General features: G+C 39.1%; 2 long non-coding RNA genes and 1 other non-coding gene across 3 annotated transcripts in view; 2 read left to right on the forward strand and 1 right to left on the reverse strand.

Annotated features, from left to right (window-relative positions):
• Positions 1-1,593: 1,593 nt before the first annotated feature.
• On the reverse strand, positions 1,594-21,664 carry LOC111473831. The gene is made up of 3 exons (XR_002715779.1): positions 21,653-21,664; positions 15,733-15,739; positions 1,594-1,707 (listed from the first exon to the last, which is right to left on the reverse strand). It is a non-coding gene; the product is annotated as an uncharacterized LOC111473831 (long non-coding RNA).
• Positions 21,665-24,045: 2,381 nt separating this feature from the next.
• The window catches only part of LOC111473830, a 10,908-nt gene continuing 7,632 nt past the window's right edge, over positions 24,046-27,321 (forward strand). Inside the window, exons 1-2 of the long non-coding RNA XR_002715778.1 lie at positions 24,046-24,093; positions 27,079-27,085. This is a non-coding gene — a long non-coding RNA (uncharacterized LOC111473830). The remainder of the gene's footprint in view (positions 24,094-27,078; positions 27,086-27,321) is intronic.
• Positions 26,904-26,976, forward strand: TRNAK-UUU. Its single transcript has one exon. It is a non-coding gene; the product is annotated as a tRNA-Lys (tRNA).

The raw sequence follows: 27,321 nt of genomic DNA on the forward strand, positions 1-27,321 counted from the left end.
AGAAATGATTAATGAGACAGACAATCAACCAATTCATTCTCATATCACTGATTATTCCATCGCTAAGATTTATCCTTCTAAAAAGAAGGAAGTCAGAATCTTATGGATATTGAATCGTCCGAACTATTTCAATCTCTCTTTTTCCTATCCACCCCCGTAGTTTTTGTGAATCCATACGACTCTTGTTCTGCTGTTCTGCTCTTTCTTTTTTCTAAAGCTTCATTCTTCATTCTTTGTTCTTGATTGAATCTGACAGAGGAAGGAAACGGAAGGACTTCCATTGCAAGCCCTATCTAAATTCACAGTAGTAGGGCGGGCGGGGATTAGATATATCTTTCCTATATAACTAGTCTCTATCTAATAGAGTAGAGCATATACATGTCTTTCTTCCCTAACGTAAACCAATTAATTATTCATGGATTCCAATTCTAGTTCTGGAATCATTCTTCGAAACATCCACAGGCAGGGGTTGTCTTATAGCAATTCGATTCAATACATCTAGTAGACTCCACTCTACCCTAACCAATCCTTTTTTCTCTTTGTCCCCCTTTTTCTTTAGAATTATCCCACCCACATGTAGACAATCAATCTAAATGGACGAATGAATTAGTTTAGTCCGAATCCTTGCATAGCCTAGAAATATCAATATTTGATTAATCTAAGCTAAGTTCATGTAATTTCTTCTTTTTTTTCTTTTGTTCAATCGTTGAGAGGAAAAAGTTTAGATCTCTTTCCTTTTTTGCCAGACAATTCCCGAAGAATAGGAATAGCGCAATCTTTGGTTTCCTATTACTCTGACTCCCTAGATAGTATATACCTTTTCTGTATTTGAAAATTCTTTGTATATTTATGTTCCCTAGATTATCTTGAGCCATGTATACATTGCCTTGGTCTAAGCTAAAAACAAAAGACTATTTCGAAAACTAATCAATGATGACCCTCCATGGATTCGCCTATATAAGCCGCAGCTAAAGTTGCTAAAATCAGAGCTTGAATACCACTTGTAAATAAATAATCCAAGGAACCTAATAGGTATAGGAACTACTAAAGGTACTAAAGAAATAAGAACAAAAACTACTAATTCATCAGCTAATATATTTCCGAAAAGTAGAAAACTAAGTGATAAGGGGGTTTTATGAAATCTTCTAAGATGTGCTAATGGGTGGTAAAAAGATTGTAGTTGGTTAAATGTATTTCCCGAAAGAACTTCATAATCCTTTTTAGCTCAGACCCGCATATAAATATGCTACTGATGTGAGTAAAGCTAAAGCAACAGTAGTATTTATCTCATTTGTGGGTGTGGCTAACTCTCTGTGAGGTAACTATATGATTTTCCAAGGTAAAAGAAAGAGCCCCTGACCAATTCGATTTGAAAGAAAAAGAAATAGAAAGATAGTTCCAACCAATAAAGAAAGGGAACCCACGGACCTCTTCGCCAATTATTGATCAGAAGCATCCAGCAGCGCCACGTTCGATTCTCAGGGCTAAGGCTTCCCCCCTCCCTTTTCTTTCCTCCTTGGCTAGCCGTGTCCACCCACACTTCTTCTGAGTTTTGCTCACGTCTCGATTCAAGGACATATGAGAAGGAAGAATGACCGTCAGTAGGAATTGTTTGTGGATTACGAACAGCTATAATGGCTGAACCTAATAAGATAGCAATTACAACCCAAGAAGTAATAAGTACTTGGGCATGTACTTGGAAACCTCCTTCCTATTTGCCAATACAAAGGCTGACTTCTACACCGGATATATTTTATAACCCATTCCTTTCTTTGTGTGTGTTGATAGAACATAATAGAATGGGTATGAATATTGCCCTCTGAAAGAAATAGAACTGTAAAGGAATTTGATTCGACTGTCTTCCTTCGACTTGCCTGCCCTTACCTTGAGTTGTCTATTTTTTATATCAATTGATTACATTACAATATCCCTACCCTAGTTTTTTATCTCTTTTGTGCGATTCGGGAACAGTAAGCAATTCCCTACCCTAACTCTATGGAGTTCCCCCCCAAATTGATTGATCTTCTTATGAATAATGAATCGGATTTCAGGCATCACCATTCGCTGGAATCGAAATATGAGATTCGGGTCACCATTTGTATCAATTAAACAACTAGTTGGAATTCCGAGTGTGATACATTCTTTCAGAGCCTGATATTCTTCTTGTTGATCAAGGATTATTACAATATCGGGTAACCTAACCCCGTCATATATTTCATCCCGCCCGGATGGATATGTTTGCAAGTGAGATAATTGTCTCTTCAAGATAGGGGCATCCCTTTTCGGAAGACGGTTGGTTGAGTCCCCCCGCCTTTTATTCCGTTCTCAAGTCCCTGAACTTATTCAGTTTCGTTTCGGTAGTAGACCAATTTGTTAACATCCCCCCGAGGCTTTTTGTATTAACATAATGCCACCGAGCCCTTGTTGCAGCCCGGGCTACTGAATCCGCTTCTTTTTGGTACCAACAATGAGGAATTGTTTGCCCTGCCCCTACTTGCTGCATCAAAAAACGAAATCACAAGCTTCTGATAAAAAAACTAGCAGTTTAGTAAGGTAAGATTTAGAATATTCATCCCTTTACGTTTGCGGAGATATATCTAAGGTGCCATTCTAGGATTCCATTTCCTAGTACCATGAGGAAACTGAACTAACTCCTGCTTCCATCATCTCTTCCAAATGGATGTTCCAATATCTTCTTGTCTGTCATTTCTCCCCCCACTTCCTCGCTCGCTTTTTTTAAGAAACAAAAAGGAGACGAGTTGAAATAGAAAGAAATCATTGTTCCCATGGAACCTTCTTATCCTCTACCTCTACCGGGGAGCGACTGTTGATACACGATCCAAGCCATTCATTTTTTTATATTCGTTATTATCTGACTTATTACTACCAAATCAACGCGGGGCAGCTAGTTAACAGGATGCCTCTACTTTGAGAAAGAATGAAATCCTAGAAATGCTTGTTCTGATCTATCATGTAAATTTGTTGAAATGCAAAAATGCAATAATTGTTTGTGGTGGAACAAAATCTCTCTCCCCCTCGACTAATTTGTTTGGGGTTTTTTAAAGGAATATTGTTATGTTGCCTCGAACGGTGCGCTAATTCTCTGAATCCGATACCAACGGGTATCATTCCTCCTAGAAGTTCTCTTTCCGACCTCTCACCCAATCGATACTCGGAGGGCGGCTTTTGCTAAAACTCGAGCAGTTTCTTTCTTGCTTCCTATATTCTTGTTGGTTGAGTATTTATAGATGCTTTTGTTATTCCCAATAATAGGGGGCTCGATAACGGATTCTTCCAAAGCACGCCCAGCTGTTTGTTCCGCTAGCAACAATCCAATGAGTTCTCCAGGTGAACATTAGACATTCTTCTAAAACTAAGATTGGCTGTTTACATCGTTGAATACTAGGAAATAATTAAAGATTGGCTGGCTGGCTTTCTTTATTTCTATTCAACAACGTACGGTATGAATAGTTCCTTGATTTTGACTAAGGGATGGATTGTGGAACCCTTGTCTTGGAATAACTAGCAAAAAATAGATTGATATGTGTTGGTGCGATCTGCCTCATTATGAAAGATCAATCCTGAACCTGCCGGATCTTGCCTTTTTCTAATATACGAAGTCTCGGTTTTCACTAAGTCTATTCGTAGGAAATTGCGAACCAGACCATTTGTACTTACTTCAACAAAGGAAGCGCGGGCTTCTTCGATAGAAGAGCTTTTTTTGTCTCGGTCCCAATTCAACCAACAATAAACAAGTCCGAACTAATTGAATGCTTGTGCCAGAAATTCCCCGAATTGGTTTTCCATTAAAGGATAGAATTGATAACTCTAAGCTCCAGATTCTCCCTTTCTTGCAATAGATATAGATCTTGTGGGATGTTACTAAATTGATACGGTCGGCTAGTTCATATATGAATGATTACAGGTCGAACAAAAACAAAAGACTTTTTCTTGGTAGGTGTGATCCACTAGACATAAATCCCATTTTTCCTTTTCTTAGAATTTCTTTTGACTTTTTCAGGTGGTAGCAAGATGCCATTGTGTCGGGATATCTTATCTATCTCTCTAGGAAAATGTATATCTCCAGAAAATCCTTTGAGTTCAATCCTTCTCCACTCGGACCAATCTGCCTACTCGGCTTCTTATACTTTTAGTTAGTCATGTAGCTACTCTAATGAGAGAGACTATTGTTCCGTACCATTATGGAAGAAGATTTCGGTAAAAATATATATACACTTCCTCGGGAATGAACAAAAATGGATCTACTTTCATTTGCATTTGGTATTTTGGCTTAAAGTCTTTGACTCCTCGATACTCAATCAAATCTTCTTGAGGATTGAATGCATCCCTATAGTCAGTAGTCCCATATTTAGTAATTCCTTCACTCTTTCTTCTGTATTGAGGACCATTGAAATAAGCAAGAATACTATTTCCACGAAAAATACCATTGAGGGGGGTGGTAGTTCTTTTTCTCGTTCCTGAAATGAATTGAATGATGAATCCATTTCTTCGCCTCTTTGCCAATCAATCAGAATTACCGTGGAAAATAGCAGGGTGAGATTAGATTAACCCGTACATAGGTAGGATTGGATTAAGTGATGAATAATAAGGAATTCTGCTTTCGTTTTTACCAGAGAGATTCGGACCATCAAATGTCTCACTTTATTTACTGAAAGGCTAGAAATATTCTTTCGTTCGACAGAAAGAGAATGAACGTTAATTTGATCTTGATCCTTGCTTGTAGAGTGAAAAAGGGACTGCATCCGCACGAACCTCCTGATAATATCCATAAACGACTTATTTTTGGTAAGAGATGGACTATACTAGACTATACTAGACTATATGTATATTCGGGTGCATGGTACACATCAGTACTCCAATGCATTTCTCCGAGTCAGAATCAATATGTTTTCGAACCCTCTCTTTCTTTGACAGAGTGTATGTTCCCGCGCAAATCTCAGCAATCACTTGTTCTAATTCTACATATTGATCGTTTTGAACTCAAAGTCAATCAACTTTTGGGTGGAATAGTGACGTTATGTATAATATCCTCACTCTCCTTAGATACAAGTCTATATAACAATAACACAAAAAGGCAGGATGCCCATGACGTGTACGAGTGGAACCAAATCCTCATTGAATTAGATTTTTCCATTAGAAGGAGCTCGTATATGTTCTGCAGTCCCCCCTGTTCATACTCTGCCCCGGTATGAAAAGTTCTTAATGTTAGTTGAGTACCCGGTTCTTCTCCAATAGATTGCCTCGCAAGAATACCTAGGGGTTCTCCCAATTCGACTAGGTCCCCGTGAGTAGGACTTCGTCCATAACATAATGGGCAGATCCAAGATGTACTCCTATAGGTAAAGGGAGTCCGAATGGCTATCGGTTGTGTTTGAAAGGTTATGAATCGCTGGATAAGTCCAATACCAATATCTTGAGTATGCCAATGGATCGCGGGCCCATATATATATCGTCTGCTACTACACGACCAATTAATGTTTGGATCAAAATGCTTTCTTTCCGGAATCATCAATGTGTTGAACGACTTCAACAAGTCTGCGTGTATGATATCCTCGTTCGTATAGCAATATCCACAACTCCTTTACGTGCTCCCTCCGTAACAAGATCTATATTCTGTGTAAGCCCCTCACCTTTGAATGGGTAAATCAATCATCCTTGTGGATCGGACATTAATCCTCTCATACCCACTAATTGGTGTACTTGAGATGCATTTCCTCGAGCTCCCTAAAAAGACATTATATGGACTGGATGAAAAGGGTCAGTCATCTTCAAATTAGGTAGGATTCATTTCTTGCCGCAAATATTCACTTGTAGCATACCATATCTCCATGGACTGGCGTAATCTTTCTACTGCGTCTACGTTTAATGAAATGATGGTGTTTTTCCAAAATCAAACTTTATTAGCATCTTGGACTAGCCATCAGAAGGAAGGAATTGTGAAAAGATCAGCAATTCCTAATGAAATGGATGTAGCAGTGGCCCGTTGGAACCCTAGAGTCTTTATTTGATCCAAGCCAGGATGTGTGATGTATATGCCATTCCGAAGTGATCTATTAATCCGCTAATAAGTCGTGGCAGTTCCATCTATCACTCACTTTATTGTGAAAGACCAGATCGGCCCGCCATAAGTACCTCCATATTACGCTGAGTGGGGTTCGACAATAGATAGGGTTGAGGTTTGAGTCACTGATTGATTGGAAAACTTCCTTTTCTCCATCTTGATTCGCGTAGAAATTCAGGACCTACGGGCGTAGTTGAACCAGAGAGAAGAAAATGCATACCCGTGTCATATAATAATTAATTACTTAGCTTAGCTGAGTGAGATACCAGAGGATTACGTACCATATGAGCAGGCCCGGCAAAATCCTTGTATAGCCAGCATCTTCCTTCGATTTCTAGATAAAGAGAACTATGACCAACAGGGGTTCGAATCTATGTATATACAAATAATTGCTTTTTTGAGACTTTTGACTATTAGATAGTACCCGTAAATCTCATGATGGGTACCCATTCATAGTGAACTTCCATAGGAGCTTCTCTTGAAGTTAAGCAATAAGGCGTTGATCTAGTCTCCGAGCCAGCCACAAAGAACTATCTACTTTTCTGGCGATAAGCTCCAATTGCATCAGAGGAATTACAAAAAGAGGGTTCTTTCGTATATTTATAGTTATTTATTATTGACCATTTTGTCATTTGTATTCTTTTTGCGATTACATGGATTATACCGATTTGCACAAATACCTAGGCGATTTTCGCTCGTTAATACATAGAGCCCAATAAGCATATCTTGAGTTGGTACAGAAATGGGATCCCCCTAATAGCTGAAGACAAGAGATTCAGATGAGAAAACATAAGTAAACGCGTCTGCCTCTCCTTGAGCCTCCAACAAGAAAGGTACATGAACAGCCAGCCCCATCAAAGTTTGCATTGAATCCCTTACATTACAAACTAATGGATATAAACAAACAGCACGTCCTTCCACTCAAATAGGTTAGAAGGCTTGGATGCCTAATCTATGCAAAGAAAGTGGGCGCTCTATTTAGCAATACGGGATGCCCCTCCCCTGCCTGCATAACTTCCTTTGGTCTTTCCCATAGAATGGGTTCTTTTTCCCGAATTTGACTCTTAGCAACTCCTATGTTCGAAGCAAAATGTTTAGAAAAGCTCTACTGCGATTTCACGAGGCAATCCCCATGTAATAAAAGTGAGGGACCAACAACAATCACAGAAGGTCCTGAATAATCGACCCGTTTGCCAAGTAGAGTTTCCTTCCCGAAAGAAATTTTCCCTCTTTGCTTTGCCTTCAATTACAATTACATCGGAAAATGACTTGTAACCCTTATTATGGTCATCCCTCATTGGTTGTCCTCGGATTCCATTATCAATCAGTGTATCCACGGCTTCTTCTAGCAATTTCTCCTGCCTAACACATTACTAATTTTCCCTCCTGACGTAGATCTACTTGTTGTTAATAGATCAATAAGAAGGAAGAGTATTGTTCCCCAATGGATAACTCCTCTCTAGAGTTCATTAATATCCGAGCTCATTAGTTTACCCCCATCTATCTGAATGATCGGTCTCACCTCGGGAGGNAGAGCTTGAATACCACTTGTAAATAAATAATCCAAGGAACCTAATAGGTATAGGAACTACTAAAGGTACTAAAGAAATAAGAACAAAAACTACTAATTCATCAGCTAATATATTTCCGAAAAGTAGATCTTGAGTTGGTACAGAAATGGGATCCCCCTAATAGCTGAAGACAAGAGATTCAGATGAGAAAACATAAGTAAACGCGTCTGCCTCTCCTTGAGCCTCCAATAAGAAAGGTACATGAACAGCCAGCCCCATCAAAGTTTGCATTGAATCCCTTACATTACAAACTAATGGATATAAACAAACAGCACGTCCTTCCACTCAAATAGGTTAGAAGGCTTGGATGCCTAATCTATGCAAAGAAAGTGGGCGCTCTATTTAGCAATACGGGATGCCCCTCCCCTGCCTGCATAACTTCCTTTGGTCTTTCCCATAGAATGGGTTCTTTTTCCCGAATTTGACTCTTAGCAACTCCTATGTTCGAAGCAAAATGTTTAGAAAAGCTCTACTGCGATTTCACGAGGCAATCCCCATGTAATAAAAGTGAGGGACCAACAACAATCACAGAAGGTCCTGAATAATCGACCCGTTTGCCAAGTAGAGTTTCCTTCCCGAAAGAAATTTTCCCTCTTTGCTTTGCCTTCAATTACAATTACATCGGAAAATGACTTGTAACCCTTATTATGGTCATCCCTCATTGGTTGTCCTCGGATTCCATTATCAATCAGTGTATCCACGGCTTCTTCTAGCAATTTCTCCTGCCTAACACATTACTAATTTTCCCTCCTGACGTAGATCTACTTCTTGTTAATAGATCAATAAGAAGGAAGAGTATTGTTCCCCAATGGATAACTCCTCTCTAGAGTTCATTAATATCCGAGCTCATTAGTTTACCCCCATCTATCTGAATGATCGGTCTCACCTCGGGAGGAAGAACAGAACAGGTAATAGACAGACATCAAACCATCCATTCGGGTTCTTTCTATATTTGTTCGAATAAAATGCTTAGCTAATTCCATAGGTCTAGCCCCAAAATCCTTTCTTCTTCCAACTTGTGGATCTTCCCATTAATTACCTGCAGGTCCCTTTTTGCCTAATTCTTTCCATTCTACCAACCAATAATCTATAATAAATCGCAAATCCGGATCGGCTAATTGTTCTCGTATAGCACCTGCTCCGGTAGAAATTTCTCGATTTCAAAATGTATCGAAGCAAGCCTTGGGTAGTCACAAAAAGTGGGATGCTATATTTCCTGGATTGGATTTCATATTCGAATGAACCCCGTAATCGTACGAAAGTAGGGTTTTTAGCTATGGGCCTAGCAAAAGACAAATATAGGATACTATAGGATCTCCCCCTTTCCAAATCGGACGTGAAAGTTTCTTTTCATCCGGCTCAACTCAAGTAGTTACATCAAATAAAGGAGTTCCCACTTTCCAACATCTTCTATAAAACCCCCCAACTACTCTTTACTCAAGTTCTCAATTAAGACCAAACAACATTTCATGGATTCTTTGACTTTTTGATTCTGACTGAGTTCTTTATATCACTTACAACGGAAACAAAAGAAATGTGCAATTTCTGAGTAGTCTATTTCCCTTGGAATGACGAATCCCCTTAATTCAAATTAATAAGGAGTCCCTTGGAATAAGGGATTGATTTACTTGTCTTTGTATCATTCCATTCGATCTTTTAGTTAGGGCCCTACTTCATTCACCTCGACGGTTATGCCTCGATGTCCTTAAAGCCTATATGCGATGGATAGACTCCTTTCACCATGAATTGCTTATTGTAACATAATTTATGAAAGAAAAAGAAATGGTTAATTACACAAAAGAAATCCGTTTTCTTTCACGAGGTAGAACTGATAATTCCTATTTATTACTAAATCGACCATAGACTAATTCCCCTTTGATTTGGGATGGGAGTATTGACTACACCCACAATTCTGAGCTTCATGGTACTCCTACCAAGCAAGCCACATGTCAGATCCGGGGCATCCCAATGAGATTGAATGAATGGGATGACTGTTTCTCATTGGGAATCCGTAAAATCAACATCAAATCACACATCCAAATATACTAAGCCTTCTAATTCTTTAAGAGGTTTATCTAAAGCTAAAGGATTCCCGATATAACTAGGAAGACATTTCAAATACCACACATGGGTTACTGGGCATGCCAGCCAGTTTAATAAAGCCCATTTCTTGATATCCAAGAATCAACCAACAAATTAGACTACGCATTGTTCACCACGAATCTTCTTTCTCCGATTACTCGAGAATTTCCACAAGCACAAATCCCCCTTTTTATAGGCCCGAAAAGTCTTTCACAAAATAATCCATTTCAGGTTTATTCGTTTTGTAATAAAACGAAGTATAGGGTTTTGTTACCTCTCCAACTATCTCGCCATTAGCTAGGGTTTTATTGGCCAAGCATTGAACTTATTTGTTGAGGAGAAACTAATCCAATTCATTCAGAGTTATGTTTATACCTATCGATCATAGAACAAATTGTCTGATTCATTTTGATTAAGCTTCCTTCCTCTTAATCTAGAAGTTATTCTTCGATACAAGGAAATTATTCCGTTCCAAAGCCAAAGATCATAATTCTCGAACGAGCAATTGAAAAGATTCTGGAGTATCCTCAGGTTTAGGTATTCTTCCTCCAATGATCGTAGTACCAAGTACTTCTTGCCGAGCTCTAATATGATCAGATTGATAAGTAAGCATCNTTGTCAAATAAAATCAACACCAAATCCTTCTAGAGCCCAAACCTCCATTTCTCCCACCCGTTGTCTGCCTTGCTTGGCCCTTCCTATAAGGGGTTGTTGTGTAACAAGTGCATAATGTCCACAGGAATGAACGTCTGTGTATTATCATCAACTTGATTCATTCATTTCAAGATATAAGGCTTTTCTATTATAACAGGTTGTTCAAAAGGATTTCCCATTCTTCCATCAATCTGCTTTTTCCTGGATACTAGGGTTCAAATACCCATGGACTCGCTGTTTGCTTACTGGCTTCATAGAATGAGGAAAGAAAAGACTAGTTGTTTTCTAGAAGCCTCTTGTTCATATCTCTCATAAAACAAAAGGTACTATGAGATAATGTCTATCTAGCAAACTCCCCGCTAACCACCCGACCGAGTGAGCACTCAAACAAATATCTGTCCTACATTCATTCGTGAGGGGACTCTTAATGGATTTCAAACCATATCAACTGGTCTTCTGCAAATAAGGCATATCTTCTCTAGGCACCATTTGTGAAAGAATACCTTGATTTCCATGTCTTCCCGCTACCTTATCGCCTACTTTGATTTCCTTCCCGTTTCTGTGAAATAGATACACGAATCATTTCTAGATTCTCACTCGAACCCCCTTCCCTGATTTCTGGATCCATCTCACATCAATAACTCGACCCTTACCCCGCCTATAGGTATAGGTAGTTTGAGACAGGTTTCTTTTAAAGTAGATACCAGAATGCCAAGTATGGCTCGTAATAATCTATCTTTGGGGGCATACGCTGATTCTTTCACCATCTGAGGCGTTAATTTACCTACTCGCCCATCTCCACCCACGATCCCAGCATCACAATTCCTTCCATCCATTTTTGTCTCAATTCTGAAGTAAGCGGGCTTCTTTCTAGATGTGGGATTTCGTTAGTGATTTTTTCAGGTCTCTAGCTTGTCACATGAGTTTGAATTTCATATTTCCGTATCCGTGTATGTGGAAAGAAGTATAAATATCTTCATATACCAGACGCTCGCTAATTAGAACTGCATCTTCAGAATTGTAACCTTCCCATGGCATATAAGCTACAAATACGGTTTTTACCAACACAAGTTCGCCACTAAAGCAGCACCGTCTGCTAACATTTGCCCTTTTTTAATGCATTTACCCTGGGGAACCTGGGATTTTTGCTGCATACAAGTCTTTTTGTTAGAACGTTGATACAGAACTAATGGAATTCCGAGAGTATACCCATTGCCCAAAAAAAGGATCTTGTTCGGTATAAATGATCTTTCCCCCGTGTTCGGCTATAGTGGCAACCCCTGAATCTCGAGCCACATGGCGTTCCAACCGAGTTCAAGGGAGAAAGAGAAGTGAAAGAAGGGTCCGGGTCAGGAGTCAGTTGCAAGAGGAGAAAGATCCATTTAAGAAGAAATAGGTTCATTCATCCTTCTTACAGGCAGGCAGGAGAGGAATGATGAAAACCAGACGAAGAGGAAAAGCAAAATGCAGAGGAAAGGGGCCAAGCTGTGAGACCAACCTCGTTTACAATAAGCTCAGAGTCGTATAAGGGGAAGGAGAATTCAATCAAATAGCTTGACCTTGTTCAAGAGTTCCGGTTCAGGTGATTGAGCTGCAAAGAAAGGAATTGACTCTCCCTTCTTTCATTCTCTATCGGTTAAGGTTCAGGAGTAAAGGTTTGGGATTGAATATTCATTGATTCTAGAACGAACTATAAAGGATGGGTTCGTTCAATCAGGTTCGTTCAGTAGTTCAGTCTAATTCTTCTTTCGTCTTCACTCTCATTCATCTTCAGTCTTTCAATTCTCTTATCTTTTCTTTACTCAGCAGCCAGCTAATGAATTGACTCGCCTGTCAAGGAAAAGGAGAATGAATCGATAGTCTTTCCTTTCTTTCTTCATTCAATCAATTCTTTTATAAGCAGTTAATCTAATGAATTTCTTCTTCTTCTTTCATTCTCACTATAAACACATAGGAATAAGGTTGAGTCTTGAAAAACAGCTAATAATTTACTCGACTGTAAATAAGGGGTTCACTATTTGACGGTCTCTTCTCTCTCCCGAATTTCTTGAACTGTAAAAAAGGGAATAAATAGAGGTTCAGTCTCATTCCTCTCTTTCCTTCCTAATTACCCAATCTGGTTCTGGTTCTGGTTCAGTCGCTTCTCTTTCTCTTCGTTTACAGTTACAGTTAAAGAAGAATAAATAGGGAATATCGGTTCAGCTGGCTGAATGAGTAAGTAGCGAGAGGATCAAGATCAGTTCAATCANTCAGTTCAATCAAAGAGCTACTGAATGAACACCTATTTACCTTGTGATGAAAGAATAACCGAACAAGAACGGAACAAGGAGTTAAGGAGAATGAAGAGTAAAGGGGCGAAGCCGAGGTGAAGGATTTATTATTCTTTTCTTTCCTGTAAAGGTGAAGGAGAAAGAAGAAATAGGAGTAGCTCGACAGTAAAGGTTCCGGGAAGGGAGGTTCAGGCAGAAGAAGAAAATGAAGGTGAATGAGCTGATCTTTCTTTCATTTGTTTCGTCTCATTCATCTTGACTTCCTTAATGCAATAACTGAACACTGCTTACTTAGTATAGTTATATTCCCATTATTCATCTTTCTTCGTCTTTCCTTCTAGATCACTCTCATTAAGCTTGATTTCCTCGTTCCTTCCTGTAATTCATCTTGTCTTGCTTTCTCTTTGTTTACTTTGAATAAATAGGTGTAGGTCAGGTAAGAATTCACGCCACTTCGATGTGTTCGATTATTAAGTACGGCTGATACCATTTCGATGTGTTCGATTCTTTCGAACAAGAGAGGTTTGATGTTTTTGAATTCATTGTATTAATTCCACTTCCTACTCGCAGTATGCTCTTTATGATCTCGGCTCATGATTCAATTTCCATGTATTTAGCTATTGAGCCTCAAAGTTTATGTTTTTATGTGATGGCAGCATCCAAAAGAAAGTTTGAATTTTCCACGGAAGCCGGCTCGAAATATTTGATCTTAGGTGCATTTTCCTCTGGAATCTTACTGTTTGGGTACGATCGGACAACTACCGATATCTCAAAATCTCCTTTCTGAGAATATTGGTTGTGATATTGATCTTACAGGGGGGAACAAAATCAAAGTACATATATACAACGTCAGACCCTCTATGTAGTTGTGAGATAGGGCGATCGATCTACTTGTCCATAGCCCTGGGGCAGTGTCTTAATCTTCTACGTGCGAAATCTGAGGGACTAGTTCCTATGGAGATTACCCTTGGTCTAATTCCACGCCTTATGACGAAAGGGCAGTCAGCGTGGCGTAAAGTGAAGATTGAGGGAAGTATAGCAAAATTCCCTTCAGGGGTATTCTGAAGGTGTAATCTAGGCAACGAAAAAGGGGCCCCATACTGAAACTAGAGGAGCGAAGACGCTTTACCTCGTGTAAAGAAGGTGAAGGAGAGTCAATTCATTCAATCAAAACCCTATATTACCGAGTTCAAGAATCAATAGGAGAGAAGCAACTTGACTGTAAAGGAGAGGAGCGACCAGTTGGTTCACCAAACCCCGACCCAACGTCCCACGTTCTCTAGGTCCGAAGGGATCCAGTACCAAACTACCGATTCCTCCCGGACTTAGTGGACACCCTCCACTTTTCACCAGTTAGAGAGGCCCTCTTTAATACATTAAGAAAATATGTTCACAGGGGTCAGAAAGACTCGGTCAAAGGAACTTAAACCACCTACGTGCTAGTAAATGAAAACCACCTCGACCGGATCAGAGTAAACAAGAATGTCGATCAGGCCCCTTGCCTTGAAAGAATTCACGCCACCAGCTTTCCCAAAATCAGGGGAGATTCGCTGCTTACTGTTCACGGAAACATCCGACCGACCTATACGAGAGTCAAGTCGTCCACGTATCTTTCTGATCTCCTTTCCTTCTATTTATCTGAGATTTTTGGGACTCATTCAAGGTGAAAAATGAATGGGGTTGATGGTGTTGGCTAAAAAAGGGGGAGAGAGGAGTAGGCTCACTTCTGCATTTTTGTTTAGGTTATCGAGATTCTCGTTCCAGTCGAAAGATTGTAGTGGGTGGAACATCTTTCACAATCTCTGGAGAGATAGTTCACTAATAGACCAAGGGATAAGTAATTTGACTCATTCACATCCATTCAGATCATTCATCTTTGGAATCCATATTATGCAAGGAGACATTGCTTTTGCTAATTCTAATTTTAGGGTGATATCAAATCGGTCTATTTCCGGCATCATATCCATAGCGCATTCATCTTAGAAGCTCCAGCCTCAAGGTCACGGTCGATATCGACACTATCATCCACCACTATCATCAATCAATAATCAAACCCTTAGGCTTGTTATCTAGGAACTTGTTCAGAAATACCTGTAATGAAAGGAAGATAGGAGTTTGTCGCTAGGTATTTGACCAAATAGGATGGATCGTCCAGTTCCTATAAAACCTATCACTAAAATACCCCCGGGGATAGGGCTAAGCGGAGGGAAAAGGGTTTTCCATGAGATGGGAAATTCAAACAAACTATTAGCCACACACGAGGTTTGTGAATAAGTGATTGTCTGATAATGAGCAAGGAATGTCTGTCTTTCTGCTAAAGATGAATGTCCACTAAGTCTCGTAAGTCAATTACTCCCGGTTGTTCAATCATTTGATAACCAGCCAGAGTCATTCTTTGAGAAATTCTCAATATGAGTCAGAATCAATAGAATTTGATCAATCCTTTTTTCTGTCATTAAGGTGGTGAACCAAGAATTTTCTTTCTTTCTCATCAATCCAATAACCGTTCACATTTTGTCTTATCAATGAATAATATATCTCTTTACTTGTATGACTTAGATGTCTCGTATTTCTCGAAAAAGGAATTCTATTGATGGGATTTGGTATGATACTTATGAGTGAGATTGATACTCAAATCTTTCTTCTTCGAACGTATTGATTTGACCCCATAAGCGGGACCGCCACCCCATAGCATGTTGCCACCAGAAGCAGAACCCCCTCCCCCTACCCCTGCCCTATTTCTTCTAGAGAATCTCCTAATTGATCTAGAGCAACTAGAAAGAGATTCTTTAACCAGAAAGAATGAAGTGAAGATATGGGATACCTATCCTTTTCGCAACTCAATAAAGATTTGACCTTTTCTCACTCTGTCTGTAACTCACTATAGGCTCGAGAAACAAAGAGAAGATGTGAACGAACAAGATATACAGCAAGAAGAAGAAGGAAAAGGATTGAATGAATAGAGGAACTCCCGAACATTTGGCGATCTCAGATGTGTTGATATCGATGGTGACTCATTATTTATTTCGATGAATCATTTCTTGGGACAGAAGAAGATTATGTAAACACTGACTCGAAATCTCACTTATTCCATTATGGAAGACACACACAATTTTTTGTGAAGAATGAGCCATGATATATCTGATCCATGCATAATCTCATGAAAAATGGATACGAATTAATTAGTGGCAGCTACTTAGTATCTGCAATAGGTCTGAAAAAGTCTCTAAACTCAAAATGGTGAGATATTTGTACCCTGTCGAAGTAAGGAACCATGGCGTATATGTTTGGAATAGATTCCTTTACAAATTGAGAGAGTTGAAAAAGCACTATCTCGTTGAAAGATTCTATACATGTGTCATTGATCAAGGCATTTCTTTAGATAAAGACTCGTTTCGTTTTTTCCTCTTTTTGGATGGTAAATCTTTCTCAGAACATGGAGTGTGAATCAAAGCCCCATCTTTGAATTGAAATTGAGATACTGATGCAAGTTCTTCCCCTCTGAATAAGATAGATCCATATCTGAAAGAGGTTGACAATAAGTTCTTTCAAAATTGACTATTTGTCCCTCTGTTAGGTTAGAGGTGTTCCAGAAATGTCTGCGATCGAGTAAATAGCTCGACGAACGAATGGATCAGATCGAATTGGAAAATGGAAAGATTTGTACAAGTTATACCTTTCCACTTTGTGTAAAATCGTTAGGTATGAATATGTTAGATACCTGTGACTCTATTCGTGAAATAGTATCTCTCTCCCAGCATGTTTTTTTTACCTCCGCGGAAAGAAAAGATTTTGTTGTGAATGAACAAGATATTGAGGAATTGTCCATACGTCACAAATCAGAATTATTGATACGGGCCTTTTCCACATAATCAACATACATAAAAAGAAAGGGAATCTTTTGTTACAATAGAAGCAGACCGAAGTGATGTGGATTATTCAAGAATCGAAGTAGAGTTGCTTTATAAAAAGAAGATATCAATGAACTTCTATGAAATGGTTTCACGGGATTTAGCCAATTGTCTTGATCGTGGGATATCATTGAGAAATAGGAGAGTCTTATCAAAGGATTTTCTGCAATTCTTTCTAGTATGGAATGAGTAAATCATCCACTTTGGTATCTTATTGAAGAAAAATGGTTATATTGTTCTTGATCAAGAATTTCTCTTTTTGGGAAGTCTCATGATCATCCAATAATCAGGGTTTCCATTTTGTCAAATTCAAACTCTTTTCAGACCTCTTGATTCTAACAATTGATTCTAGAGTTGATCATTCGGACCTTTCAATTCATAGATGTGGATCTCGAACCTATTAATGGGGATATTCCCGAAACTCACAAAGAAAAAAGGAAGTGAGTTAGAAGTAGAAGAAACTTGGACAAAAAGAAAGGAAGTGACTTAGACAAATCTTTTTTCTCGATAACCTAAGACCAATCCATCGAACATAGATTAATATGTAATCGATCGAACACTACTTGAAAATGGCTCTTCTACTCAGAAATGAAATGTTCCTGGAAATTCTTGCTCCCATTGGACCATTGGTATCTATATGCTGCATTAGAATCCCAATTCATGGATCTCTCGGTTCGAGAAAGAAAAGAGGAAGAGAATCAAACCATTTCTTCTGACCCTTTTTATTGATAAATGTTGGTTGATCGTATATTTCAATATTAAGAGTCTCATTTCCTATTTGGTCCCTTTTCATTCCATATTCTAAGTTGGGATCGGATCTATTCATTAACAAAGAACCGATTCAATACTTATGTACTTATATTGGATTTGAATCTGATTTCGGATCAATATAGATTGATTGACTGCCTCCATTATGTTATTGCTAGAAAATACCACTTTTTTTTTTTGTTTTGGATCTTCCAAATCATTCCTGGGGGAGGGCCGTACCCATTTTTGTCTGATCCTTCGATTCATTCTCTTCGTAAAAAAGAGGAGGTAGAACCAAGAAATCCTTTTCGATTCATCCCTTTCATACCTCATGAAAGAATTCTTTTTTATCCAATCTGTAGGAATCAAGGAAAATCCCTTATGATACGCCAGATCCGGCTCGGTTATTGATAGAGTGAATAGATCTTCCATTTCTTTCAATCTCTCTTCTGATTCAAAATCGTGGTGTAAGGTGTATCCCCTCCAGTTCCGATCATGGAATAGATGAAATAAATAAATGATGAATTTATGTTCAAGAATGAAATCTGATTGTAACTATCCATATCTAGTTAATCCTTCGGAACCATATCACACGGATCTGATTCAATAGGATGAATTGAGACGTTATTTTGAAAGTAATTATCTTGAATATATTAACTTAACTAACTATTTTTTTCTTTTCCCATAGCCTGGAAGGAAGGGACAAAAGATCTTCTTCTTTCTTCAACAATTTCTCATCTCTAGTGAACCTCTCAATAGGATTCGAACCCATATTTAGTTCTTACCATCTGTCAGAGAAAAAAGAACGAATGGATCTTGTAGGATAACCAAGAAATTCTTCAATTTCTTCCCCGGAATCGGATGATTATTCATCTGCTTCTCACGTTCCGTGAATAGCCGGGACATTGAGCAATATCCAGAAAAGCATTTAGGGAATCGGTCTGATTCTATCTCTGTTCGTTCTGTTTGAAGAAAGGAAGGATCCCAAAGAATCGATCTTTCTTTTAGTTGTTGAATCTCTCTTTGATTGAGAAATGTGTGATATTCGAATCCTCATTACTAATGGAATCGAAATGATCTCTAGATTGATCATCAGATCCTTTCAATTGGCTAGAATCCGTTACTTGAACGAAACTAGATCTTGTGGAATCATATTGAATATTTGACAAGACATTCCATACCTTGCTAAAAAACCGATCCTTACCAACCACACATTGTCTAACCAAATCCAATTCTCTCTCGATATCTTCCTCAAAAAATCCGATTTGTGCAGATTCTTCCCCAACTAATGAAGAGATCTTGGCGGAATTGCCACATATGAAATTGAGCACAATTTGGCAAAGAAATAGCCCACTTCTTTCTCGAGAAGAGATGGGAAAGAAAGATGCTCAATATCATTTGATTGAATAGTTGACCCAGCTCCTTGTTGTTTGAAGAAGCTCAATTGGTATTTTTTCACGAAAAGCAAGAGATAACAAATCCAGCCTTTCACTAAGATTTCGAATAGCTGTCCCGAATTCAAGTTGATTATCTTTTGCCTCTTCCTCGGAGAAAGACGATTAAAGAATTTCCAATCATGGTCCTTGCGGATCTGATAATCCATATAATATACAAAAAGAAACTTTAGATATTTGATATCTTTCTCTTTGAATGAGATCTCAATTCCAAGCGACGGTTTCATTAGATATATTATAAGAGGAATCCCTCTTCTTTTTTCCGATCCAGTTCCTCCACCACCGCGAACCCCAGTTAGATTCAGGCATGATACTCTTTTAAGTTATTGGGAGAACCCAAGTACTCTCTTTCGGATCCAGGAAAGAGCTCTAAGAGATCTTTTTTCCTTTTTTTAGGAAGATACAGGAGCGAAACAATCAACCTATTGATATTAGAAGAGCCAAAATCTTCTTCGTCTCATTTCTGGGTCCAATGAAATTCATAGGTAGAGGAAGAAACCCTGTCAAATAGAGATTTTTTCGACCATCTTTCGATTGTTAATACGATATATAAGGAAGGACCGCTACTACAAATAGTACTACACCCTCCCTTGATCGTGAAATATCGATTGCTTGTTGAACCCTGTGAATTGCGTGAAAATAGTATACTCAAAATTCGGGAGTCTAAGAGTTTTATAAAACGGGATTGATGGAACACTTATCGTTATCGAGCCAAAGATATTATAAAGATAGTTGTAGATACCTTTACATCAGTGTCTAGACTTATCGAGAAGTGTGTAACGTCAGGAATAAGGTAGGGGAAACCACAGCAACTCTACTNAAAAATGTGAATGAAAGATCCCACTGAATTGGGGCCATGAATCTAAGAAATAGTGAGAATGATTGATCTCTCTCAATCAATTAGAAAATCCAGGATTGGAATTGATGTCCTTTCATTGAGGCCTCCTAAATTGCATTGATTTATCCTAAACTAAAGATTGAATTTAAATTGGAATTTGGTTATTCACCATGTACAAGGATCCCCGCTAAGCATCCATGGCTGAATGGTTAAAGCGCCCAACTCATAATTGGCTAATTCGTAGGTTCAATTCCTACTGNTTCGTAGTAATAGAGAATTACTAATAATAGGTTTTCTTTGTCTTTTATAGGTATGGTAAAGTGTAGGTTACTTTTACTAATAATAGGTTTTCTTTGTCTTTTATAGGTATGGTTTTTAGTATGCTACACTTTACCATACCTATAAAAGACAAAGAAAACCTATTATTAGTAATTCTCTATTACTACGAAAGATCTCATACTACACTCATACTATCAATAACTTATAACTACCAAATATAGCCACAGTATTNAGGTAGTCCTACCCTAAGACCTTACCCTCATACCGGTTTTTTTGTAGTAATAGAGAGTTAATCTAATAAGAACAAAGAACTAAGAACACTAAGAGTTAATCTAATAAGAACAAAGAACTAAGAACACTAAGAGTTAATCAAATAATATTTTTTTAAGAAGGATAGCTGTTGTGTGTGTTCTTAGTTCTTTGTTCTTATTAGATTAACTCTTAGTGTTCTTAGTTCTTTGTTCTTATTAGATTAACTCTCTATTACTACAAAAAAACCGGTATGAGGGTAAGGTCTTAGGGTAGGACTACCTCATGATAAGGTAAGGTCTTAGGGTAGGACTACCTCATGATAAGGTAAGGTCTTAGGGTAGGATAGGGTAAGTTAGATATGTCTAACTGATGATAAGGTCAGGTAGTCATGATAAGGTCCGGTATTCATGATAAGGTAAGGTGGGATAAGATAGGATATAGCAAGACTTAAACACATCTCTAGCCTAAGCAAAGATATTAAAGAGAGTTGTGGATCCCTTCACATCTGTGTCTAGACGTATGGAGAAGTGTTTTATTGAGGGGAAGTAAGGTATAAGGTCCGGTATTCATGATAAGGTCAGGTACCAAATATCTGATAAGGCAAGACTTCATATTCCCGTGTTAAACACTTATCGTTATCGAGCCAAAGATATTATAAAGATAGTTGTAGATACCTTTACATCAGTGTCTAGACTTATCGAGAAGTGTGTAACGTCAGGAATAAGGTAGGGGAAACCACAGCAACTCTACTCCGCCCGACCAGCAGGATGTAACGATGAGCATATGAATACTGTGGCTATATTTGGTAGTTATAAGTTATTGATAGTATGAGTGTAGTATGAGATCTTTCGTAGTAATAGAGAATTACTAATAATAGGTTTTCTTTGTCTTTTATAGGTATGGTAAAGTGTAGGTTACTTTTACTAATAATAGGTTTTCTTTGTCTTTTATAGGTATGGTTTTTAGTATGCTACTTTACAAGTGTTCAGGATTATATGCAAATGGAATCAACTTATATATGGATATATGACCGACTTCATAAGAACAGGAGGCGTGTTACTTTCAGAGTTCCTTCAGATAAGAGAAATTGTAGGAAGACAGAGATCTCTACCTTCGTCAATTTCATCCATCAGAAGGATGCCTTTATAGCAATGAAAGTAGTTGAAAAAATGCTGAATTATAATGCTCCTATATACACTGTCCACGACAACTTTATAACAACTGTTGAGAAAAGCACATTTATTCCACTGGCTTATCTTGAAGTCTTTTATAGCTTGGGCCCTCCACTTTCAATCATTAACAAGTTCATCTATATAAATGTTATTGAAAATCTTAAATGTGAAAAATCATTTGATTATGAAAAGAATGTTATTTCCAAGGAATATCTTACTGAAATTTTAATGAAAAATATTCCTGAGAATATAAGTAAGAAGAAACAGACTAATTGGCATAATAAGATAAATGAAAAAAAGTAGCATACTAAAAACCATACCTATAAAAGACAAAGAAAACCTATACTCACTACTACACATAAAAATACTTATTAACAAATCATATTATTAGGAATTCTCTATTACTACCAAAAGATACTCCAGTACACACCTGTACACACCAGTCCACTCCAGTACACACCAGGACACACCAGTACACTCCATTCTGAAAAGGAGCCCAACGACCAAATATAAACTTAATCACAACATGATGTATCAAAAATACAAAAATCAATGGGTTCTAGCCTCATTGAATTCTAAGCAAAAGAATTCTAAAGAGCTAGAGATATTTTTTAATCAGTTTTATGCCTGTTTGCAGGAGAATAATAAATTCACTGGGGAAGAGGTTAAGAAGACCAAATCTCAATTGTATAAACTGTCAGTATTGAATCTTCTCGAAGAATATAAAGAGAAGTTTCCTTTAACTGAAATTGAATTACGTCAGCTACAACAGAAAATAGAAGATAACAGTATGAAGTTCGACGAGAGTTCAATATATACAGCTGTTCCTAACTTGATTAAAATCTTAATACAGAAAGATAAATTGAGTGCAAAGGATTATATAATTCATAAAAAAATGTGAATGAAAGATCCCACTGAATTGGGGCCATGAATCTAAGAAATAGTGAGAATGATTGATCTCTCTCAATCAATTAGAAAATCCAGGATTGGAATTGATGTCCTTTCATTGAGGCCTCCTAAATTGCATTGATTTATCCTAAACTAAAGATTGAATTTAAATTGGAATTTGGTTATTCACCATGTACAAGGATCCCCGCTAAGCATCCATGGCTGAATGGTTAAAGCGCCCAACTCATAATTGGCGAATTCGTAGGTAAGATCATTACGCTTCAACCAGGTTATTCTATTCCACCTCTTAGAAAGAATGGCGATACATTTATACAAATTATCTCATACTATTCTTTCGGAGCACGAGTTTTGGGTTGTATGTTGTTGAAAGGGGGATCGTAAGGACAACTAAGAGTTTTTGTACAAGATTAGAATGGAATCAAAAAAAGAAGAAATAGAAAAAGAAGAAGAATTGAGAATAAAGAACGAAAACGGACATGACACAGCAAGTTGCTAGTACCTTCCTTCGGAAAACCCGTAATACGCCCTGAGGAATTCCTTCCACGAGTTTGATTGGATCTAAGCTTCTTCCCTGTACAAGAGATGCTATGTACCTCCTTCCTATGTTACAAAAAAATCTTTAACCCATAAATGCCTGTTCGCATCGCAAGAGGGCTAAGTCAATTTCTTCAAGCAGGCCCCCTTTTTCAAAGTGATCGATGGCAGAATGGTACGAACAAATCCAATGACTTGGATTTGGTAGTTCTCCATTTTCTTTTCTCTTTACCCCTTTTGATATCCTTATAAATGGGGGTGCACCTACAGATGGGCAGGGGCCGACGTCCCACTCTCTTATGCAGAATTTATTAGCTTAGTTGAGTTGGGTGGATCGTGCAATAAGCCTCTCTCGACCCTCCGTTTCTCATGTTCGTAAACTCTCTCTCATCTTACAGTGAAATCCGGTTCAGTAGTTCAGTTCGTAAACTCTCTCTCATCTTGAGTGAAAGAATAGTGAATGGGCCTGGCCGAGGTTCAGGCTGATTCTTCTTTTCCTCCAGTTTACCGAGTGAAAGAGTGAAAGCAGTCCAGTGGCTCGACCAGTAATCAATGGCGCAAACTCAAAAATTCCTGGTTTCCCGATAGAACCCCATTTTGACCAAGTTGTTGCGAAACCAGCAAAAATCAGCGGCTTTACGCACAGCTTGCTCATAGTGCAGGTCCCACTTGTATATTGTATTTGGCCGAAGAAGCATCGGACAGGTTGGAGTTATTACCTTCTTGGGACTCTATAGACTAAGATCTTCTTTCATTATATGGGCAATACCGATCGACTTTAATAGATCATATGGATGTAGAAAAAGCTTCGGATTTGAATGAATTGGAAACATCTCTTTTCCATTTCTATTTACCCAGTTCATATCTTTCTTTCGTGTGTTCCTGGGAGGAATTCTATCTTGGGATACCACCTAAATAACAGCAGAGGGTCAAATAGGTCGGGAAGAAAGAGTCTGAGGTCGGGTCGGACGACATACATCTTGGTTGGTTTCACCACCACTAGAGATTGGACATATATTCAATCTTTATTATGTGGGAAAGAGATTATTATTTCATTTCAATAGCTGCAAGACCAAAACAGGGTGCAAAAAAGCGAAAGCCCAGATTTGCACTTCCTCCCAGATACACAGCTTACATACCCCGCTCAACATTCTTGTAAAACAATTGAATCTAGGGTCTGGAGGCAAATTAGCCATTCAATCTTGTAAACTAATCGAGACCGCAATTGGAAAAAGAGAGACGAACGGGGAGGAATAACCAATCGATGAAGGAACATGAAACCATTCTATTTCAATAGAGGTACGAGAAAGGGTTGGGGGCAATGAAGTAGGTGAAGTGGTTGGATTTTGCGAGCTGTTCCAACCACGGCTGGATGTGATTCCAAGAGCCGAACGAGAATGAATACCACACATTAGAGTCAAGACCAGGCTCCCTAATAGAATGTTTAACCGATCCATTTCGAATCGACCAAATTGGTACGGAAGTTTGAACATGGGAAAACCAGAGAAAACACAACTGATTTGAATAACCCGGTGACCTACCAATTGTAGAAGTAGGATCTTTGGCAAGCAATAAGCACTTAAATAATACAATTCGAGTGTACCATCTTCTTACTCATTTCGAGGAAAGGGTGCGGGAGGAAAAGGAAACAAGGAGGGATCCGAATCGGACCTAAATGGGAATGACATGAAAAGTCTTTTTCAAAACCTAGCATTAAGGGCGTTACGACAATATACAAGAGGAATGGAGAAAAAATCGTGATTGGTGTGGAGGGGAAGATCCATTTATGATATAGTGCAAGAAAGAGTCGTCTCATTTCCTGACTTCTTCGTTCTTTCAAATTCATTCACTTCAAGGCTGGTTCTGAACGCCACGTAACATCATCTTCAACCAACCTCCACCGCCTTGTCTTATCCCGCCCTTTCAATGCGTCCACTAAAGAATTGATTCTACACTAAATAGCTACAACTATACGCTTACTAAAAGACTGACTTAGGTTAGCAGCGTGAAACTAAGAAAGAGAGATGTGCCTAAAGCGGCATGCAAGCAAACAGTGCACGCTAAGAGAAAAGGGGAGAGATGCTCAAAATTACCATCACAATCAAGCCGCCCCTACCCTATATCTCAAACTCTAAAAGGGCCCATCACTTCGTTCGTACCTTCTTGGCTTAGGCTTCCAACTGAACTGACTTTATGGCCTTACGCCGCTAGCAGAAGCTAAGCACTTGAAAAGCGCGCTAAGAAAGGTTGCTTCTTTCTGTCGGCCTTTCTGTGCAAGAGTCCACCAGTAGCGTAGGAGAGGGTTACTGTAGAAGAGTCTTCCCGTTTTTACGTAAGCTTTTTATTACCAGTCAAGTAGTACAACAGCAGTATCTCATCTTATAACGCGGCGGGTCGCCTTTTGAATGAAATAGAAGAAACTCTTATCGAGATAAAAACAAGAGAGTTGGAGTAGGTGAGTTAGTCCTCACTGACCTGAGCAATTTTGATCACCTAGCGGCCATTGATTTGGTAGGTAACATCGCCAAAGCGTATCATCAAATTTGACTACGAAGGAAGACACTCGAAGTGAGAGGGCACCGTATTGTGCAACGAGAATTGGCCCTCTATCATTGGGCGAGGAAAGAGACCCCTTCCTTTTTGGGGGATCAAGTTCCCAGCCCGAGATGCGTTCGTTGACAAAACCGCCGTAGGAATGGAGACCTTTCCCTCGAGCGGAGGCGAACTGATCAACGAGAAAGAGGCCCTACTCACTGCAAACGAATACACCACAGATCGAAACTCATGCCTCTCTTGCATCAAGCGACCCCCACCACTACGTAGTGATTATATCAATCATGTACGGGGGCCCTCCATTCTGATTGGTATATCATGAAAAAATCAAGCCATTTGCACTAGGCGCACTGCGCTTTCCCTTGCCCAGATGTTCTTCTCAGTCTTGGAAAGGTGACCCGCCGAAGACAGGAGCCCTTTAACATGTTTATGAAGACCTCTTAGAGAAAGGGGGTTCGATCAGTAAAGGGGACTACTTTGCCTCCCGAGAAGAAAAAGAGCCCCGCTGGACGACTGATCCCGTTGATTATATAACTGGGAGGGAACGTGTCACATTAGAGGTGAACGATCAAAGATGTCCTCTAATTACCACGATGAGGCTGGTCCCCCTTTGATTTTAGTAGACTAAGCTATGAATATAAATGAAGAAATGAATGCCGGGCTCTTTCTTTCACTGCTAACCCCAATCAGTTTCAACATCCTGATACTTGTACTTTCGTCGAGCTCCGAGCTTGTGGTCCTCCTTTTAATGTGGGTTCCATGGGATGAATCTGTCAAGTCAAGGTCAATGTACGTAGCAGCAAGGATGGTGCATCACCTATTTCTCGTTCTTGCTCGGGAGCCAAAACGAAAACGCCGGCTACCTACTGTACTGGACCTTCGACCAGGTATTCTACCCTTCTCGAATCGGAACCAACCACCCCACTCTAATAATAGGAGAAAGGAAAACGCTCGAGCAGTTGAGCGACCAGCAACTTCCATACACAGAGATAGATTCATTCTTCGTACCTAGTCAAACTTCACAAGCCTTCGCGGGTTGGGCAGAAGTCTTCTTTGGTAAGACGGAATTTGACAAAGAAAAGAGAGTGCTCGACCGGAACAACGGCCAACAAAGACCCTAATTACATATAGCTCCTCCCCTTCCCTTATTTAAGGCTTTAATAACCGGATGGCGACTGGAAAGAAAGACGACCTCACCTTATCGTAGATGGTGTCAGTGAGAGCCACTTTAGTATCCCCCGTTGACCTTCTTTTGTGGATAGAATCTTCAATGAGTAGAAAGAAGCAACCTGACTAATAAAGGTGCTTGTTGAGTAAGGCTGGCTTTCGAGCCCAAGCCCCTTGTTTGTATAGGTTGGGTGCTTGAGCGCATCTTTCTCAAATGGAGGGAGAAAGGCTTTCCTTGAGTTTGAAATCAATAAGGGGTTAGCGAGGCCGTTTTCTTGTGGGAGTGCTAACACGCACCCTTACGTTTTCTTCGCTTGCTCTGCAGTACGAGCCTCATACAGAGCCGCGCCCCTTGAATATGATGAGAAGAAGAGGGGCCGCCCTCTTTTCTTTTCTGCATCAATCCTCCCACCTATTTTTCTTTTTTGGGGTGTATAGCTCAGTTGGTAGAGCATTGGGCTTTTAACCTAATGGTCGCAGGTTCAAGTCCTGCTATACCCAAACCTACCTTACACAAGACTCTTTTTAAGGATGTGTAATAGCGTTCAAAGATCACTTTTTGGCCTTTAGATTCACTTCTCTATTTGGGCGAGATCTTAGTAGATGAATAGTTGTTAGAGTAGAGAGGCACCGAAGGTGATAGAAAAAAGCAAATCTTCATCCTATCCCTTTTTCCTCAAGCTCGAACTCATAATAGTATAAGGGAAAGACAGTCGATCATGTAGTTAACAACCAGTATTTACAGCAATTTCACCTTTCAGATGTAAATAACCAACCCTAATCCTCAATGGTATACTCCTCCTCCCTATCCTGTTAGAGTTTTGCCTGAATTCTATTAATCTTTTT

This window comes from Cucurbita maxima, unplaced genomic scaffold (genome assembly GCF_002738345.1).
Source record: "Cucurbita maxima cultivar Rimu unplaced genomic scaffold, Cmax_1.0 Cma_Scf00169, whole genome shotgun sequence".
Lineage (NCBI taxonomy): Eukaryota > Viridiplantae > Streptophyta > Magnoliopsida > Cucurbitales > Cucurbitaceae > Cucurbita > Cucurbita maxima.